Raw genomic sequence first — 14,302 nt, forward strand, 5'->3', positions numbered from 1 at the left:
ATGAGCACATGCATGCTCGGATATCCCACCATAGTGTGGATGAACATTATGTTGATGTTATATGTGGTTTCTTTTTTGAAATGGGGATTGATTGTGGAAATATGGTAAGTACCATGTTTGATGAAGAATTGAAGGTTGAAGCTGCAACTGTAGCAACAAGCTATGAAGTAGTTGGAATTGCTCATTAAGTAGTGTGTGATCTAGTGAAAATTGATAATCAAGAAGAGGATAAAGTGATTGAAGAGTTTTTTATGAGAATATCCACTAACAACATAACAATGGAAGATAACCTTCATGCAGTGGAGAACAAGGAAGAGAAGGAAGAGGTAGAGAAGGAAGATCTCTGAAAAGCATAATAAATATGTTTTTAACATTGTTTTTGAATATGCATGTGCTCAAAATAACAGAATTTGTAAGAAAATTTGCAAGGTTGTTAGCAAGTTTGATGAAAATTTGAAACTCATTGAAGAATGGATTCATAAACCAATTGAAAAAGTTGATGTGAGTCTTAAAGCAACGGTTATAATAAAATAATTAAATGAAAAGGTGAATAATGATCTTGAGTGTGCAGATTAACGGAAAAAAGCAACAATACCTCATGATGAAAGTGAAGAGAATTGTAGGTTTTAACCCTTTACAGAAATTACCTGCATACGAATTCTAAAACACAGAAAATAAACAATAGTGAGAGCATAACATATAAAACAAATATACACAGAGATTTTCCCCTGGATCCCAAAATCGAGACTACTAGATTGATTTTTCATTATGTTCCTTTCAATGTTACAATACATATATATATACATGTCGAAGCATCTAATACCATGGAACGAAAACCATCGCGCCCAAAACCATGTGCGAAAATCATAGGTAGGTACGCCCACCTAATATAGGGTCCATTTTTTTTTCCTTGGGGCGCTACCCCAGACCCCGTAGAGGGGGGCTAACTGCCCCCCTTGTGACCCCCTCGCTGCACAGTCGGCACAACGAAGGGGGGGCTCCGCCCTCCCCTTTAACTTCTAGGGCAGCTAGTCATGGAAAGAATATAATACAACCCAAAAGGAATGCTATGGAAGTTTCTGAAAACAAGGAAGAATGCATTAAAACCATTTTTCAACAATGGAGTCAAGAAGAGAAAATATTCCGCTATCAAGAAATATGGAAGAAAGAAAGTTAGGAATATGAAGTGCATAAAGTAGAAAAAAAGAAGATAGTTTGAAGATGTGATGTTGTGGCAATAGTCCATGGTTGAATGAATATTTGAAGAGGAAGGTGTAGAAGACAAGATTAGATTGTGTTTTAGCAAAAATTTAAGAAAAGTCAAAGAAAAATTGCAGCAACAACAAGTAAAGAAACATGGAGCCTATAACAAGAAAGCACACCTAAAAATGAAGCGGTTTCAAGGATATAGAATCTGGAAGCAGAGAAAAAGAAAATGCAAAATTCTTAAAGTTTTGAGTCATTATAAGCCTAGTTGATACATAGACCAGCAGGCATGTTTGAGTGATAATCTTAGCAGTCATGTTAAGTTAGGTTGAGTCATGTTTGAGTTATGTTGAGTCATACAGTGGTAGTTGAGGGGGAGTGTTAGAAATTGTAATTACTCCCGCATGCCAGAGTTTGCTAAATTTAGGAGAGGCAGTTAACTGATTCAAGTCAAGTGAGTTTGAGTTAAGCCTTACTTTGGGAAAAGTCGAATTTAGATTGTGTGTGCATGTTGAGTTATTTTGGGTGAGTAGTTAGTCCAAAAAGTATAAATACCCCTCACCGGGTTCATCGTAATAATCAAGTTCGTGTGATCAATAGAGAATAACAACAACTCCGATATGCTTTGTGTTTGTTGAATTTTGTGTCTTTCCTCCTCTGCCTTTCTAACAAATCGAAATACTAAAAAAATACTGGAAAACATCCTAAGCCTAAATTCCAAGTGTACATTAAAATGGATAATACATGGTTATGGATAAATGAAAAAAGATAATATATATATATATATATATATATATATATATATATATATATATATATATATAATGATGATAATTTTTTGACTCATCACGTACCATCCAAATGAAATAATGTTTTTCTTTACACGGTAATGTAATTTATTTATTTTTACTTTTGTTATTAATTTAAAATAATATATATATCTATATATATATATATATATATCTATCTATATATATATATATATATATATATATATATATATATATATATATATATATATATATATATATAATTTTATTTTTTTTATTAAAAATATATTTATATTTAAAATTATGAAAAATATATTTATAAATATAATTAATTTTAATTTACCCATAATAAATTTTTCAGTTCGAATAGTTTCTTATATGATGATGATGATGGTGGTTAACGTCCACTGAGACCAAATTTTGGTCTATTGGACCTAAAGAAACGAATTATTTAGTTTGATTTAAGATTCGAGCTCACTATAATTTTGACATCGTAAAAGGCTAGGAAGGTCAATATTGCAACAAAGATTTTGAAACTGAGATCTAATGTGGTTGTACGCGGGGCACTCTAAGAGGAAGTGATTTTCATCCTCGATGTTCGTATTTTCATAGAGATGGCAGAACCTTTCCACCCATGGTGTTTTAGGAACTGCCAACGATCCGTTTCACTATGGAGCTCATGAGAGTTCGTTCTAATCTTGGCTATATTAATTTTCTTCTTTGAGATAGTTAAAACAGAGAGATAGTTTTGATCTTCTAGGGTGGGGTTGATGACCTTATTATAATATCTTAATTTTCTTTTAGCGGCTAAATCTTTCTCACACCACATTTTTTCTTTGAACTTAGAAGTAACAATATTTTTAATGTTATTAATGTTTTGCAATGCAACATTCTCATCGATCTCCCAAAGGTTTAACCAGGCCCTGGTGTCTTTATAACAACCCCGATCTAGCAATATTTTCTTATATTGATGACTTTAAATGTTTTTGATATTTTCATCAATAAATAGAAACTTACGAAATATATTCAAAATTAGAAATTAGAGTTGAAGGTTTTTATCTAAGTAATATAATAATTTGTAAAAGTGTATTATGTATATGATAGAATAGTACAAAATGATATGTAAAATTTAGTTTATTATAGTAGAGATGTTGTAATGTAATGTTTAACATTTTGACTAAATCAAATTATATAAAAATAAAACTCAAATTAAATTAAATAAAAAAATAAAATAAACCCTATAAAAATAAAATAAAAATAATTTAATTCATGATATTGGCTTATTGTATTGAGATTAAAAATATTATACTTTTAAGTGGTTGAACTTTTGCGATTTGAATGTACTCATTTTTTTTAAAAGGTTGAATTGATTTATGCATATGAAAATACAGAACAATGTAATCTTGCCAAAGAACCTAGATTTTCAAAAGCTTCCATCAAATTTTCTCAAAATCATGTATGAATTTCTATTATTTTCCATGCAAAAATGTGGCCTATTTAAACTAAGTGTATTTGGCCGTGGAACTGTGTATTTGAATATGATTATGTAAATTTTACTTATTTTTATTAATTTTGGGGTGTCATCTCTTACCTAATCTTTATCATTATATAAATAGATCTTTGCGTGGTTCTGCGGTGCCATCTCTTACCTAATCTTTACGACACTTAGATCATTATATAAATAGATCTCTGCATGGTTCTGCAGGTGTAGATCTCTTCGTGGTTCTGGGGTGCCATTGATTCTGCGGTGCCATCTCTTACCTAATCTCTATGGCACTTGATCATTATATAAATAGATCTCTATGTGGTTCTGTGGTGCCATTTCTGCGCAGTTTTGTGGTCTCGACGGTTCGTCGAATATTTTGCGGGTGTATTCGTAGATCTACGTGGTCCTATTCCAATATTTGAGGTCTCAGCTATTCAACTTTCTAGATCCAATCTGATCTGCGGGGTACGGTTCAATCCGAGGGTCTGCGGTCTGGTTTGTTGATATCAGGTGCACACATTCATTATCTTTTTTCTAATACATATCTGCTCATATATTTTCAAGTATGAATAATTCACCATAGCTACCACAGATTACCAAAGGTAGACCTAACACAGTTACTCTACAGAGAATTTATGAGTATATAGAGTCTTTAGAGAAACGTAGAGAAGAAAGAGAAGTCAACCTACAAATAGAGTTAGAAGCCATGCTGGAAAATAAATTCACATCTCTTAAAGACAAGATCCAAAAACAAATAGAAAATAAAATAGAACTATTGGAGAATTAAATGGAGGCAATGGAGACTACGTTGTAGGTTATAGAAAAAGAAAACCAAGATACGAACCAAACATCCCAGCAAGGAGATGCTGATACTTTAGAGAGTCTTAAAATGAAGGACATGATTAAAGAACTAGAAGAAAAAGTTAATAGTCGCCTCACCCTAAATAGTGTGGCAAGTAAATTAGATATTAAACAAATTAAAGATGAAATGAAAAAATTGATAGAATTAGACCATGAGCGTAACAAAAGGGCCTTGAACCTTATAATCTTTGGTTTGAAAGAGGAGGTAGACGATGATACTTTATCCATAGACCAGACATAATTACATAATAGATTACAAATTGAAACAACGTTTCTCACAGAAGCAACAAGGTTGGGGAAATTAACTGAGAATAAAGGAAGGCTGATCTGAATAAAGGTGAGCTCTACTAGCCATAAGTATGACATAATTAGTAAAACCTCAAGTCTAAAAGGAACGAGAATATTTATAAATGAAGATCTCATTCCAGAAGATCAAGCAGAATTAAGAAAAGAGGTTCAAAAGGTAAAATAAGCTAGAAAGGAAGGAAAATGGGCAATAATCAGAAATAGAAAAGTCGTTATTTGAGATAGAAACCAAAAAGATAGTAATAAATAACAATTCAACATGGTCCAGATTCTTTCTTGGAACTGTTGGGGCTTTCCATGGAACAAAGGCCCCAAGCTAATTTGGATCTCGAATGATGTTGATATTATATTACTTTTTGAAACTTGAGAGCACGAAGAATCTAAGGTCCCTAACATATATGCCTTTGCACTATGGTATGCCTGGAACAAATGATCCTCCCATAGAGGCATTGGGGGTATAGCTTGTTACATTAAGAAGAACATCTCCCCCCATGCTAGGATTTATAAAAACGACCATTACAACCAATATATTTGGATAGAGATTACTGACATTAATGATAAAAAGACGTACATAACAATCTATTATTCCCCACCGCCATTAATTATAACTTCTATAAGAAAAAGAATCTAGATAAAAATGGTCCTTACAATGGTTTAGAGAATGATATTTCTAGACTAAGGAATGAAGGTAATATCCTTTTAATGGGTGACTTTAATGCTCTAACTTCAAGTAACCAAGCTATTCTTCTAAGCAATCATTCCAACCCTAATCCTCTTTGGTTAGACGAAGACCTTACTCTGGCTAGCCAGTACAAAAGGAGCCCTGAAGACCTCAAGGATAATTTATTTGGGTCGGAGCTAGTCAAGCACTATAGTGCTCAAGATCTCATAATTTGCAATAGTAGAAAGAAGTGGCCCAATTATAGCCAGATGACCTGCATCCATGGGCTTGGTAGCAACATGGTAGACTATGTTATTTCCAATCTCCCTTTATGAAACAAAATAATAAACTTTGACATCTTAAACGACCATGAGCCTGACTCTCATCATAGGCATTCACTTATAACTCTCAATTTTGTCATGCATAGAGATCCCATAGAAGATAAACCTTATAGCCAAAAGAACTTAATCTTTGATAGAAATAAAAACGATCTCTTTCTAAATGAATTAAAAATTAATTTTCTTCCTTTATCTAGTATAGACAACATAGAAGACCTCTATCATATTTTTACTACAACCCTCTCATATTCTATTAACAAGTTCTCAATTGAAGTTTCAAGTAATAAAATAAATAGAAAAACTAACCGATGGTATGACAAAGATTATAAAAGAGTGAGGAGAGCAATTAAGGAAGTTGTTGACGAATATCTTAAAATTGGCCAGATAAAGATATACAAAGACCTAATTAAAAGGAAAAAAAGGCAGTATATTCGTAAAAGACAAGAGAATCTCTTACACCTCTCTAAAGTAGCTCCTAAGAAATTCTGGAGGCAGATTCTAACTAGGAAAACTAAATATAATAATAAAATTGCTTTACATGACTGGAATTCCTATCTTAAAAATCTTTATGAATCTCCAAATGTCATGGATAACTTTGAAACTCTGCTCACAACGAAAGAAGTTTTCTCTTTCGAAAACATTGATTTTGGGGTTAAACGCCTGGCAAATGGGAAAGCTAAGGACATTGAAGGTTACCAGGCAGAAATCTTAAAAATTGGAGGTACTGTCCTCATCCCCCACATCCACAAGCTTTTCAATCAAGTGGTCAAGCAAGGGTTCCCTAAACCATGGACTCAGAGCCTCATTATCCCTATTTTTAAAAGTGGGGATACAAATAACCCCTCTAATTATCAGATTATTATGATCAACCCTCTCTTAGCCAAGTTATATGGTATGATTTTGGAAATAAGTTGCGCATATGGCTTGAAAGTGAAGGTAAGCGGGCCAAAGGCCAAGCGTGTTTTAGAAGTCACTCAATAACGAACCACCTTGTTATGCTTAGGATCATTGTGGAGGAATTCCGCAATGATAAATCCAATCTCTTTTGTTGCTTTGTGGACTTTAGAAAGGCTTTCAATACGGTTCTTAGAAACAACCTATGGAATAGATTATAAGAGCTAAAGGTTCCTTTCGAGTTGAGAGTTGCCGCTATAAGGTTATACGAGAATGTAATTGCCAAGTTAAAGAGAAATGAGGGGTGGTCGAAAGATATTAAGCGTAATATCGGAGTTAAACAAGGTTGCCCCCTCTCCCTACCCTATTTGGCATTTACATCGACAAGCTAGAAGGCTATTTAGAGGAAGTAGGTTGTGCTGGCACAATCTTAGCTGGGATAGTCATCATCTTTCTTCTCTATTATGAAGATATTGTTCTTCTCGCAAGGTGCCCATCTGATCTTGAAAAGAAACTTAGACTTCTTAAGGATTTCTGCTCTACCATGGGTATGACTCTTAACACTGAAAAACAAAAGTTATGGTTATCAAATCCAAGAAGGACACTTAGGCTAATTTTATGTATGACAATAGTAACTTGGAGGAAGTGTCTTCTTACAAGTACCTAGGAATTGATATTCATCACAAGCTCAACTGGAACTATAACATTGAGAAAAGGATTAATGGGGGGTGGAAAGCTTATTTTGGTCTTGAAAATAATTGTAAAACAACAAACCTCATAATGTGGGATAGAAAGAAGTTCCTCTTTCAAACTTTAGTCACTCCTGTTATCTTATATGGATGTGAGGTTTGGGGTTGCAACATATCTAGAGAATCCTGGAGAAAGATTGAGCAAATCCAAAAACATTTTATAACGTATAACCTCAAAATTAAAAGAAATACACCCTATCCTATTCTCCTTATAGAAGTGGGTCTTTCCCCTATTGAGAGCCTATCTATGACTAGGCCTCTGTTGTACAAGCATAAGCTCAATAATATAGGAGACCATAGACTTCCTAAGCTAGCTTTAAATTCCAGCCAAAACCACCTAAGACTCAACGAGGTTGGTATAAAGACACCAGGGCCTAGTTAAACCATTGGGAGATCGACGAGAATGCTCCATTTTAAAACATTAATAACATTAAAAATATTTTTACCTCTAAGTTCAAAGAAAAAATGTGGTGTGAGAAAGATTTAGCAGCTAAAAGAAAATTAAGATATTATAAGGAGGTCATCAACCCCAGCCTAGAAGATCAAAAATATCTCTCTGTTTTAACTATATCAAAGAAGAAAATTAATATAGCCAAGAGTAGAACAGACTCTCATGAGCTCCATAGTGAAACAGGTCATTGGGCAGTTCCTAAAACACCATGGATGGAAAGGATCTACCATCTCTGTGAGAATATGAACATCGAGGATGAAAATCACTTCCTCTTAGAGTGCCCTGTGAACAACCACATTAGATCTCAGTTTCTTAACCTTTGTTGCAATACTGACCTTCCTAGCCTTTTACGATGTCAAAATTATAGTGAGCTCAGGAGGCTTCTCTCCAAGTTTTTTGAGCATAGGAATAAAATCTTAAATCAAACTAAATAATTCGTTTCTTTAGGTCTGATAGACCAAATTTTGGTCTCAGTGGACGTTAACCATCATCATCATCATCATCATCATCATCGTATATAAATTGTTAGTTTTTTATAATTTTAATCAAATTATAATTTTTGTATCTAGAGGTTCATTTTTGAGAGAGATGCATAATTTTTATAGTATTCAACATTAAATCAAGACATGCTATTTTAAAAATAAAAATAAAATATTGTTTAAATAAAAAATGTTGGCTATAATAAAAAACAAAAATAAATATATATGTTTTCTTAGTTTTAATTAAAAGTATTATAAACATCAGTAACTTCAAGAAAGAAAACACAGTTACAAACAAAAATATTTTTCACGCTTGTTATTCAATCCCAGATATGATACATACATAGTTGGAACTAGATCTAACTAATTCCAAACTTGAATACATGATTTGAGATATTGTTTCAACAAAATCTCACACCAACTCTAAACTTAGCATGGAAACATTATCTTTAGGTTTTTTAATACTAGATGGAAGCAAAGTACTTGAGCATATGGATGAGAGTCTACATCATTCATGGGCGCGTTGCAAGTGCAGTGCATGTCACTAGCAACACATTTAGGTGGTGAAAGTCAATGTTAGGACGTGTGGTTACAATTTCATGATAAATTGTTGCAAGTTTGTTGTTCTAGAAGAATGCACACATAGTGGAATGACACTTACTCTAGCTATAAGTATGATTGAACAAAAATATATTCAGATTGGAGGAATTATTGAAAGAGCAAGAGGAAAATGTTGAGGAAGGAAGAACATAGTTTAAATTGGGCTTATGACTCGTGGTAGTTATAAAAAGGGAGGCTATTTCCTAGAAATATAATTCATTATGGGTTGTTCCCTCTGTTTTCTTATTGCTTTTAATGACACTACTTTGGAAGCTCCATGATATTTGGTTTGCATGGTAGTTGCACTCTAGGTGATCAACCCAAGAGTTTTTGTTGGCAGTAATGTCCTTGGCAATGAAGGCATTTCAATTCTGTGGAATTTCAATAGTGTTCTATGGCTTCAATTCTACTGAGATGGGGCTTGGATAAGAGAACATTTGAATTTTTGGTCTCAAGATAACCCTAATATTCATTGTTATCACATTCAGTTGTAAATTTCAAATTTTGTCTTTTGTATTTCTAGAGTCTAACTATTATGCCAATCCCCAAGCTTATCAACTTTCACATGTTTCCTTCTTTTGATACATATATTCTTCTACTTTCATTACCCATTTTCTAACTCTCTATCACGCTCCCTCTTCTACTTTTTGTTCCTTATGTGGTCGCCTCCCCTCCCATCATATCCTTGAATACCCATTCTTACACCCACTATCCACTCAGTGTCTTCTGCCTGTTTCTCTTTGGCTCTCTTGGGTCTCTATTTTTCTTTTCCTCTCTCTTTTGGATATGAATTTCACTCTCCTTATTTCTACCACTCCTTATTTCTACCATGTAAGTCATGAGGCAAAACAAACTCCTATGTGGACCGAACTCCCCCACCACATTTCCTTATAAAAAATATAAGTTATTGAATGAATAAACATATTTTTCCCACTAAATCTTTTTTAATATATGTTTGAAATTTTAGTGATTTGGAAATTTAACATATTGATTTTATAGTATAAATTATCACCTAAAAAGTTTGTGTTGATAATTTATTGAAATTAAAGTTTTTATTATAATATAATAATAAGGTAAATAAGCTACAGAATGGTGGTTAGTTTTTAAAGATAAAAATAAGCCACGTAGTGGTTAGTACTGGTTAAATATGAAAAAATGAAAAGACATATTCTAAATTTTTGTTTAATAATAATATTTTAAAACATTTAAAAAACTATATATGTTATTGAATAATTTAGTTTATAATAACAAAGTGTAGAGTATGTGCAAACACCACAAGTATATTAGATATTTTTGTATATTAATAATTATAGTTATGCTCATGTTTTTCTCTCAATATTTTTTTTTTTTTTGTATTTACTAGATAATAAGGATGTTTGACTTACTTATTTATTTCATTTTTATATTTCTTGCTTTGCATATTTAGAGCCATTAGTTATATCTTAAGATCGATTAGATCCAAAATGTTTAATGATAGTTGATTGTCGAGAACTTCAAAGTATTTTGGAACTTAAAATTATGTGTATACATTATATGATTAGTATGCACTTTGCACTCACTTGCACCATTAATGGGATCATGGACCATATAATTTGAACATGTTTTATATAAACAAGGTGATTTGGTAAAATTGAATTTGTTAGATAGAAATAAGGAAAGGAAAAGACTATCCCTCGAATTATTGATATCTGGGCCCGTTAATTGGTGGTATTCACTATCTAGATAGCTAGTTGTAGAGACAAAAAAAAAGTTAGCACATTTATTTTCAAAACCATATTTATATAAGGAAAAAACTTACGTCTACAAACTCCGCCTGCTAAATTGTTAAATTATTCAAACTTAAATTTAATATGCTACATTTATTATTAGTCCACATGTCTTTAACATACTATAGGGTATGGCTAAGTCACCTAGTTATTGGAACACTCCAAATTATATATTCAAATAAGTGTAATGCCTAACATACTATACAAGGAGTTATAGTATTGTCATTATATAAGGTCTTAATTTGGTGGGTTAAGAGCACATCGTATTTTTGAAGTTTCCTTAATAAGGTTAATAACCAATAAAAAAATTAGTAATGTGTATGGGTGAACCCCCTTCATGAAGTTGAAGTTGAAATTTAACTGTGTACACCAAATATAAGAAAATAACATTTAATGCAATTTTAAAGTTTAAAAATTCTCAAAAGATTCCGGAGTTCAAAGTTCTCAAGTATCTCATCCTTAACTTTGTACCAAAATTACACATTAAAATTCTTCAAAGTTTGGATTTGTGTTATACTTTTTGGTAGATATTTACTTAGTTGTACTTAACATTATTTTCATGCTATGTTCATACTTCTATAATCCAAACATAAAAAGTAGGAAACCATTCAATGGTCCATGTATGGATTATTTTAAATGAATTGTCTCCATAGATAATTACAATGAGAAATTGTTCATAGAGTACTTAGGAGGTTTGGTCTTTAAATGGTCATCTCTCAAGGGATTTAGATTGTGACGAATATTTTATCACATTCATTCATTACATGTTGTAAAAATGTGAAAAATGAAGTTAATATATTATAGATATTAGTATAGGGACGCAAGATAAGAGGGTTTTATGAGTATTAGAAGTTATAAAAGTGAGTATATAGTGAAATTTATGGAAATGTAGAGAAAATAACATTTTTTATCTTGGAAAGGGAGAGGGGTCATTTAAAAAAAATTGGGAAATATTTATTAATATTTAGTGAAATTCTAGTTATTCTTTAATATCCCGCGAATTCACATGTTATGTCATAGGTTATGTTGACGGTGTTGGACCCACCAACATTCAGGGGATCTCCCCGATGTGAAGTCCCAATTAGATCTCACACTGTTTAGTGTGGTAGTCCCATATGGTATAAAGGCTCAGTTGTCGAATTCTTAAAGATTTTCCTTGGCTCTAGTTGTCAGCACGAGAAAGGGATGCAATGGTGTCTTCGAAAAGAAAGGGAGGTGTGCTTAGTGAGTGTTCATTTGCAATTGTGACGAGGTTCTTCTACTGTGGAGAGGAGAGAAAATTGACCCTCTAAGTGAGAGGTAATAGTACCACCCAAGAAGAGACACACATGAACTGAAAATATTTGTCTAACATCGAGCAGATTAGTCCACAACAGATGCGACAATCGTTACAACCAATAAGTAGAGAAAGATTTGTCTAATATCATGCAGAATAGTCCACAAGGATGGGAAAACAATAACAACCATTACAACATATTCTCAATAAGATACGTACTAAAATAATTGAAATAGTTCACCTATATTAGCACATGTGAAAGAAAACATGAAATACAACCATCCACAGAATAGTCTTACAAACATTCGTAGTCCATGCATGAAGAACATGCTGGCCTTGAAGGATTTTGTTATTAAGTAAAAGTTCCAAGACACATGTTTACAATGTACATCATTATTGGGTTGGCCATGTTTGCAGGACTTCTAATGCTGACATAACTGACAGTGGTTGTGCTACGTTGTCGACTATGTTTTAGCTAGGAGCAGCTTTTGAGTTGTGTCATGCGCGTCATAAAGGTCCTTTGACCATTTTAGGCATAGATTCTATAAAAGGTCGAGGGATGGTCAACAACCTTGTAGGTATCGCAGTAGCCAAGGTGGATAGATTAGGCTATGGGGGAGATTTATAACTTCAGTTCCAATTTTGCAGGAGGATATCCTCTCCTGTCATGAAAATATCATGATTAGGATTGTTATGGGGGTTCCCTCCAGGTGGATGGGGGTGGGGAGTTTGTTGTTCTGTGTAAACTACTCACTGATGGGGGAAGGGTTCTTGCATCATTGTAGTTTTTTGACCTCCTTGCCCCTTATTGACTTGTATCCTTTCTAAATAAGGAAGTTGAGGATAGTGGTGGGCATCATGACCATATTTCACCCACATATATCACATGAATTATTAGTTTGTAGACTTGTGTTCTTGCCTTGTTTCTGTGGGCTATGGTTGGTCATTCCTTGGTTTTGATTCTGGCAGGGGTTGCCCCTTCCTAGTGCATGTGGGGGTTGTTGTTGGTTGCTTCCCCCTTGATCGGGTTCTCCCTTTGGTTTACTTTTTTGTTTTTTCTTAGCAACATTTGAAGGATTAGCCTAATTGCTCCAGTGAAGCAAGAGAAGGTTGCACTAGATTCACCCTTTCTTCAATAGATTCACCAGGAATTTGATATGATACCACAATCTGCTTGGAATATGCTTTATAAGGCAACCAAAAGCACACTTTGTGAACAAAGGCTCTCAAAATGAGATTCATTTCACAAGACTAATAAAATGAAAATAGGAAGGGATGTATCATTTCACATTAATCAATATTCTCATTTCTTCCATAGGAAACTTCCCTCTTGGTCTTGATTCACAATCACAGATCCTTTGAGAGAGGTGAGATAAGAGTTTTGATGGCTACCTCCATCCACTCCTAGATAAAAGTCTTCCAAATTATCATCTTGGCATTGAATGCCTCTTCTTTATCATTAGCCAGTTCCACTTGAGCCTTCTTGTAGTTCTCATCTCTGGTATCACTGCTTATTTCCAATTGAAAGCTTGTTTTATAAATCAAGAGCAAGGAGTGCAATTTTCACCTTCCAAATCTTTTGTTGCTATAAATATTTACATTGTTTGGAGTATTTATTAATTTGTTTTTTTTTTTTCAATTTTGGAACACCAGTGGTACTGAATCCACTATGTGCATTGTTTAGTTTGAGGACTTAAGTGAGACAATTTCTTTTGCAGCCATTTGCAGATGCAAAGGGTGCTAACTAGCAGGCTATGATTGAACTTCTAAAAGAACATGGTGCATAATCTTTGGTAAGTTTGTTGATGCAGTGAAAAAAAATTTAAGTACATATTTATTGTTGACAATTTGACCCTTGATATGTGTTATGATTCTCAGTTAAGATCTTCCATCCTCTCTCTTTCTCTCTGTTGTTTATCATCGACATCAATTTATTCTATTTGACATTTGAAGGAAAACTTGCCCAAGATTAGTTTGAAATTCTGAAAGGAGTGTAGCATTAGAGGACTAATCCTATATTGATAAATCCAACCAACATGATTTTTTTTTGTTGGCTTTTACCCTTGCCTAAAAAGAAATATTTGGAACTGATCAAGTGTCAAACTATGAAATAAATTACGCTTAGACACCTTTGTAAATATTAAAAATATATTTATTTAATATTGGATATATGTGCTTTAGCCATTCCATTATTATTTTCTCTTTTTATGAAATTAAACATTGATCCCTGAGAAATTAATATTGTAAACATCTAAGGTGTCTTTCATTCCAATTTTAAAACTCACTTGTTGCATTGCAGCGCAATTTATTACAGTTTTTTCTATTCCAATGGGATATTGTTTATATAACCCTTTTGTTTCAATGAAATGAGTGCTAAAAAATATGTAGTGATTATTTTTTTTTCTTAAACAATAATCTGAGTTCTTCATCAAATAATTATATAGAACTTTGTTTCACAT

The sequence above is a fragment of the Pinus tabuliformis genome, chromosome 4_2, assembly GCF_031772625.1.
Source record: "Pinus tabuliformis cultivar Carrire ecotype Pingquan chromosome 4_2, CPIR1, whole genome shotgun sequence".
Classification (NCBI taxonomy): domain Eukaryota; kingdom Viridiplantae; phylum Streptophyta; class Pinopsida; order Pinales; family Pinaceae; genus Pinus; species Pinus tabuliformis.